Source organism: Equus quagga, unplaced genomic scaffold (assembly GCF_021613505.1).
Source record: "Equus quagga isolate Etosha38 unplaced genomic scaffold, UCLA_HA_Equagga_1.0 72115_RagTag, whole genome shotgun sequence".
Taxonomy (NCBI): domain Eukaryota; kingdom Metazoa; phylum Chordata; class Mammalia; order Perissodactyla; family Equidae; genus Equus; species Equus quagga.
This window is the reverse complement of record NW_025802337.1, coordinates 189834-197597: the sequence shown is the minus strand read 5'-3', so window position 1 is coordinate 197597 and position 7764 is coordinate 189834. Positions and strand designations below refer to the sequence as shown.

The 7764-nt window shown below is 46.0% G+C and overlaps 1 pseudogene; it reads left to right on the top strand.

The window, feature by feature from the left end:
- Positions 1–623: 623 nt before the first annotated feature.
- Positions 624–6910, top strand: LOC124234156 (butyrophilin subfamily 3 member A3-like; annotated as a pseudogene).
- The last annotated feature ends 854 nt before the right edge of the window (positions 6911–7764 follow it).

The following is a 7764-nucleotide window of genomic DNA, read 5'->3' as shown; positions in this document are numbered from 1 at the left end:
CAAGGAGAGTAGGGGAGATGAAGTGAAAGGTGCAGGTCCTGGAGAGCCATGTTGGCCATTGTCAAGGCTAAAGCATCTGCTTTGAATGAAATGGGAGCCACTGGAAGGTGCTGAGCAAAGGATTGACGTGACGTGACCCAGGGAACAATCTGGCTGTTGTGTTGAGCATAGACTGTAGGGGATACAGGTGGAATCAGGGGACACAGAGAGGAGGGTCCTGCGTTAACCAGAGTGTGATGGTGGAGTCTTGGACCTGGCTGTAGCAGGAGAAGTGTGGAAAAATGGAAGGGTTCTGAACATATTTGGACAGTAGAGCCAAGGATTTCCTGAAATGTTAGGGTTAACGTTTGCATGTTTAACACCACATGCATTACATTTATATGTTAAACATATACACAATTAACATTATACATTTTTCTGGGTGATTGTCCATGTTGGAGCCCAAAGGTTAAGAGACTCTCAAGCAGACATTTTGGCAGAGGAGGATCATGAGTTATCACATTACTGACTGTATGTTTCACCCTGAGTTGACCTCGGGGAGGTGGAGGTTTGATGGGAATTCGCCATCTTCTACCAGGTTATAATTTCTGCCTGACCATTTCTGGTGTCTCTCTGCAGCACAGATGAAAATGGGAGGTTTCCTAGACATCCCTCTGCTCAACCTCCGTGTCGGCCTCATCTTGGTTCAGTTGCTTGCCCCTTGCTCAGGTAGGGAACAATCTACTTTTATATGTCTGAGGTTGACAATTACCTATTAGGGGCAAGTCAGAACCTCTGACTACTTCTCATACCTGGAAGTCCCATCCCAAACTGAAGGTGCACATGCCATTAAGACAAGTTGTACTTCCATGAGGATCATGTTCTTCTCTAGGTTTTTCATGCCTCACCCTCTCTGCCTGAGACCCTTCCCTTACCCTCATGGCCCCAACTCCCTCTGATGGAGCTTCTCCTTTTACTGACCAGCTCAGTTTACTATGATTGGACCACCTTGGCCCATCCTGGCCCTAGTTGGTGAAGATGCTGATCTGCCCTGCCATCTGTCCCCAAAGATGAGTGCAGAGACCATGGAGCTGACGTGGGTGAGATCCAGCCTTGGACAAGTAGTAAACATGTTTGCAAATGGACAGGAAGTAGAAAACGTACAGATGGCAGAGTATTCGGGGGAGAACTTCGATTTTAAGTTATGGCACCCCTGAAGGGAAGGCTACCCTCCGAATTTATGATGTCAGAGCCTCTGACAGTGGAAACTATCTGTGTTATTTCCAAGATGAGAACTTCTCTGAAAAAGCCACGGTGGAGCTGAAGGTTGCAGGTAAGCCTCTAGGTTTTGCTCTGAACTGGTTCCTGTGTGGGCCCTGGGCACAGAGGCAGAGTTCATGCTCCAAATCTACCTCAGAGCATCCTTGCCTGTATCTGCCTCCACTGCCTTCTTTCTTTGTTTCTCTGAGGCCCTTGGGAAAGACACAGGTTTTCCTCCAGGAAGAATCCCTCCTAAACCCTATAATATCAAGTAAAGAACTCCCTCATGCTGGCCACCAGGGTCTAAGCAAGGAAGTGGAAGGTCAGGGATAAGAAGGATAAGAAAATATGTCTTCTGTGATGGCACACAGTTGTGTGGGTTCAGTTGTGTTCCAGATAGCTTCTGTGGCCCTTCTATTTGCACCCTGCTGTGGGCCCTGGGAGGCTGACCTGTGGGACAGCATCTGTGCTGCCAATGTTCTCCCACCAAAGGCCCCCAGAAATCACCTAGAGTTGACCAAATTGTGTTTGTCAATTTTTACAGGGAGATAGAATGCATACCTTGTGGGAACCATAGGGTGTCTCAGTAAGAGGGTGTTAGAGAAGACTTGGTATAGAATTTGGGCTTGTGTTAGGGGAGTTGGGAGAGGTTTTATATGGCTTAGGTTTTATGGGGCTTTTCTCTGGCTTAGATGCTGTCAAGAAGGCAGGAGGTGTGATTTTGTGGCTGCGTGTCTTTTATAAGTCTAACTAAGAGTAAAACTAGAGTGAAGCTAAAGCTGTAATTGGTCAAGGAGCAGCAGTCACTCTTGGCCAGCATAGGGAAATGTTTGTTCATGATTGTTGTTTGGGCAGTGTTTATGTTTTTCTCTGTGTTCAAACAAGATTTTCAGTGGTCTTGTTTTTGCCTTGACTCATCATAGTAACAAAGTGCCCTTGTCTGATGTTGACATCTATGAAATTGTTTATGTTCAACAGTGGAACAACAAGACCAAGCTGATGTCCAGATGTCGAGGGTTTCATTTCTCTTTCTCAGGGTACTCTTGCTCTGCGGCTTCTTGCTGTGTTTGGTCAATGGGAAGTCATAACAGAAGGTGGAAGGAGGGAAAGAGGAGAGAGAGTTCTAGATACTTGTCCTCCTGATGTCTCCCTGCAGGACCACCTCTAGCTGACTGCGTTCCCTTCCTGGATATCACAGCTCCTCTTAAGAAAGCTCATTCTACATGACTCTCTTCTTTTAGGACTTAAAAATGGCTTTCTCTCCACCTCCCATTGGGTTTAGGGGTAGGGGATAGCAGCTCCACTGTTGCTGGCCCTGAGGTGTTGCTCTAGCCCATGTAATTTTCCCCTCCCCATGACCACACTTTTGTAAACAGGCTCTAAATGAAATAACCCTTGAATTATCTAATGTGAGTGTGTCATTTGATTCCTGTTGAAGCTGTCATCGATACAGGGGGCTCCAAAGAATTCAGGTTCATTTATCCTTCCACAGCACTGGGTTCTGATCTTTCCATTGAAATGAAGGGTTATGAAGATGAAGGTATCCATCTGCATCACATGTTTGCTGGCTGGTATCCACAGCCCCAAATACAGTGGAGAGATGCCAAGGGAGAGACATGCCAGCTGTGGCAGCATTTTTGGTTGCAGATGGAGTGGGTCTGTAAGCATTCACAGCATCTGTAATCCTGAAAGGCAGCTCTGGGGAAGGGGTATCCTGTACAATCAGAAATCCCTTCCTCAACTAGGAAAAGACAGCCAGGATTTCCATTGCAAGTCAGTTCCCTGCTTAGCCTCAGGTGTACTGTGCTGAGCTGTGGCTATTGAAAGAAAGAGGATGTGTGATTCTCTGTTGCTGACTTGGGTCTTTGCAGTGGGTATAAGGCACAGAGCAGGGATCCGGCACCTCCTTCTTACACCAGGATGTTTCTTTTCCCTATAAAACTATTTATGTCACAAATGTTTACTGAGTATTTCCTATGTGCCAGAAACTGCAAGAGGCAATGGGAATTGGGGGAAAATGGTAAAGATCAGACCCTTAAGCAAAGACAAACTCCAAAATGGGGAAAAAATACGTGCAATTCACATCTTAGAGAAGAGCTAATCTCCTTAAAATATGAAACAACCCAGTAGAAAAATAAGCAAAGTTCACAGAAAAGGAAATAACACGCGAGATGGTGTCCCATCTCACTCAATAGAGGAATATGTATTAAAACGTTTTCCACTTGTGAGATTGGCAACAAAACAAAGCTGAGGTGGCAGATCACACATTCTGATTGCAAGATTGCGGGGAGACAGTCACTCTTAGACATTTCTTGGTATAATTTGGCATGTTTTTGGTATAAATTGGCACAACTTCTTTTGGGAGCGATATAGCACTATTTCGCCAAAGAACTTTATATTGATCCAAAATCCCACTTCTGGGAATTTATCTGACAGATAGACTTGCATTTGATGAAATGACACATGTAAAAGTTTATTTCTTATAGCAGTTATTATAATAACAAAAAGTTACAAGGTATGCAAATATCCATCAGTGGGGAACTTTTATGCAATGGAAAATTGCACACCTGGGAAAGAAAACACAGACAACCTCTCTGTACTAACATGGCAAGATCTCCAAGATGAACAGAAAAAGTCAGATCCAGAGCAGTTGGTATAGAATGCTCTCTTTGGTGTAAACAAGAAAAAATAAGACCATTTTTATATTTTTAGAATTTAATACATACTTGCGTTAGTGCCTACAAACATAGGCTCCCTATCCACCACATAAGAGGGGCCAAATAAAAACTGGAACGCCAGGCTTACGTCAAGGAAGGGGGTTTTATTTCACATGATATCAGCCTGGAGAGAAGAGTGAGCCCTCAAACTTTTCTTGTTCCGTCTTGTCTCCCCAAAAGAGAGGGGACCAGAGGTTTTAAAGCTTTGTGAGGAATGTGGCTGCTTGTAGCAGGTGGGTGGGCACCCAGTGATCTTGCTGGTCGGAGCTTTCCCATCAGCTGCAATCAGCCTTGGGAGGCTCCTTACAGGGAGGAGGATGATAAGGGAATTTACAGGTGTGTAACCTTGGCTGTTTGTCTCCATGGTGGATAGTGGATTCTGGAGCCAGGGAGCCAGCCAGTAAGCAGGAAGGACCTTCCAGATACAGCATCTTGGCATTTTCAGCCACCCCTCACCCTGCTGGCCCACACCCTAGCAAAGCCTGGCCATGTCACCTATAGCCCCAGCATGATGGAGGGAAGAGAGTCCACCATTTTGACAGGTTATATGGCTGATCCAGCAGAGCTGTAGAGGAAGGAAGCTGGACATTGGAAGAAACTGAAGAAAAGGAGGGAGAAGAGGCTTGCTGAGGAGAATGGATAGCACAAGAACAGAAATAATGCCCTTTCCTTATCTGTGTCTCCTGCCTTTCAGAATGGAAGATGGTGCTCTTCCAACCTGGTGAGTGAATCACTATATGTTCCCTCGGACAACAACCTGAGGGACCATATTCCCTTTTTCTTCTCCAACTCTTGAGATTCTGGGGAGAAAGTTCTCATGACTGGGAGAGTTCAGAGTGGGTTACTTGAGGTCCTGGTCTCAAAGGTATGCCCATCTCCAGGGCCTTCCTGCTGAGAGCCCAGACAACAAGGGAGGATTGCTCTCCTGGGTTCCACAGATCTTCACTGGAAGGAAGAGGCATAAAGGGTAGAGCTGAGGGAAGGAGAGGCAGAGTGAACTAATACCACAGGGAGAGTGAGGATGTGGAATGACCAAGGAGAGAAGGCAATGCGCAAAGATCTTTGCTATCCCAAGCTTCTTATGCCACCTCCTGCTGCTGTGTGTCCTCAAGTTACTTAATGTTTCTGAAGTTTAGTTTCCTCAGTTTTAAATGATTATCCTAATTCCTATTGCATCAGGGTTGAGGTAAAGACTAAATGAGGTAATAAATGTGTGTAGTTCAAAAACCAACAAGAAAGACATGGCATGTTCAAACAGAGTGGTTGAGGACGGTTTAGAAAAGGACTACTTTATAAAGGTGGGAGTGGGGTTAAGGGAAACGAACAAGGAAATATGAAGTGCCCCAGGGCTCACAATATTGGGGAGCTGTCGCCTCCCCTAGGCTTGAAGGAATAGGGAGAGGGAGCAGTAACTGGAGCCCAGAGGAAGCTGCAGCTCAAGGACAGTGCTGCCTGAGAGGAGTCATGCCTTTGTGAGAGCATCACCCTCTGACACTGGAGGAAGGAAATGAGCGAAATAAATGCTATGCCTCTCTTTTCTTTCTCCTTCTTATCTTTAGCTAGTAACTCCCACTGGCCAAACCCAACAGGTCACTGAGACAAGGGAGCCCAGTGATGCTGTCCACAGAGGATAGATTCTTGGGCCCAAGGGTAGAGAGGGTAGAGAAAGGAGGAGAGTGGATCTGGGAGCAAAGAAAGACCCCAACATGGCCTCTAGCACAGAAAAGACGTGGAGCTTTTATAACATCAGGCACATCCTCCATGCCTGGCCCTGGGCTACATGTAAAACATATGCTGTCTATTTCTGGTACTTTTATCTCCGTTTTTCACATACAGAAATTGAGGCTGAAACACATTATACAGCTTGTGTCTACGGAAAAGAAGACTGCAGAAAAGGAAAAGTTGTTCAGCTTATGAGTGGTAGAGCAAGGATTGAAATGCAAATCTATGTGACTATAAAGCATAGGTGGCCAAAGTCATTTTGGGGAGGAAAGTAGGAAAAAGAAGAAAGGAAGGAGCCAGCTTGAGATGTTGAGCTAGGCAGACCCTGACCCTCAGCACTCTACTCCACTGAACACAAGACACCTTGGGCCTTTCTTTTGGTATTGCTGAGAGGGTCACATTCAGGGCAGACTGGGGACACCAGGCTCTGGACTAGGACCTCTTCAGCCAGACCTCGGGCTTGAAAGCTGAGGCTCTGACATCTAGAAACAGCGGCTGACCCCACGGTCTATCCACAAACTTTCTGCAGTGGATGTGATTCTGGATCCAGACACAGCAGACTGCTATCTCCGTGTTTCTGAGGACCAGAGGAGCCTGCAGTGAGCAGACACACCACAGATTCCGCCATACAGCCCTAAGAGATTTGATTACTCTTGCTGTGTGCTTGGCTGCAAGAGCTTCACATCAGTAAGACATTTCTGGGAGGTGGAGGTGGAGGACAGGAAACAGTGGTTTGTTGGGGTGTGTAGGGATAATGTGGAGAGGAAATATTCTATTTTTATGATTCCCAAGGTTGGATTCTGGATTATCAGTCTGTCTTACGGGAACAACTATGAGGCTCTCACTGACCCCTGGACCAAGCTGACAATTGCCAACCCTCCTCGAAGAGTCAGGGTTTTCCTGGACTATGAAACTGATGAGGTCTCATTCTACAATGCCATGATGGATCTCATATCTACACCTTCCCACACACCTCCTTCTCTGGGCCTCTGTACCCTGTTTTTGGAATTTTGACATTGGATCCCACTGCCTTGACTATTTGCCCAGCTCTGGCTTGAGTGCAGAGTTCCCTTGTTACTGACCTTGTGTCTGACCTTTCCCTGGACACCCCAGTGACGTTGGGCTCTCCTGATGGGAATGGAGACCCTCAGACTGAAGAAACATCCCTGCTTCCCCCTGCCCAGCCTGGAGCTGAGGGCCTCCTCCTTAACAGCAACACATCACAACAATAAAATACTTACATGCACTCACTCTGGGAATCACTTCAGTAGTATTAATTCAACTATTCCATATGACTTGAGTTTGGTACCACTTTATTGTCTCCTTCCTATAGATAAGGAAATGGGGCTGCAAAAAAGTGAATTAACTTTCCGAAGATGACTGAACAAGTGAATGACAGCTGAGATTTGAACAAAAATAACTAACATTTATAGATTGCTTAAAGTGTCCTGGGTGCTGTGACAAATGCTTTAAGTGAGTTTCACTCGTTTAATCTTTACAACAACTCTGTGAGGTAGTCTCATTTCAAGAACGTGGAAACTGAGACAGGGCCATGTTGAGTATCGTATATAATTCAAACAGAATGCTGTGTCGCCAGGAAAGCTTAGGCCTCTGTCCCACCCCTACCCACTTGCCTGTTTTCCTTTCAGGACCCATTGACCCTAGGGAGAAGGGATTGTGTGCTGCACTGAGTTTCCCTTCCCAGGGCACCCCAGGGTGAGGATTACTGTAGGTGACTATGGAGGCCACACTCCACTTGGTTTCACCAAAGTCGACTGTCAGAGCCACAGGTCCAGCACTTCATTGGATTGAGTCTGCAGGGTGACTTGGTTCACAGAATGAATTCACAGGGACCGCATCATAGAGGACTAGAGGCCAAACTCTTAACTAATAATGGGCACATGTGCACCCACTCTGTCATGGAGCAAGAACCAATCCTCCTACTTTGAAGGTCTCTAGGAAGCCCAACACCTTTAACACCTAAAGATTGTTTGTGGAATAAGAATTTGGGAGGAAGGAAGCTAAATGAACTTTAGTGGCAGTTTTATCACACTGTAGACTCCATCTCTAGGAAAGGGATATTTCC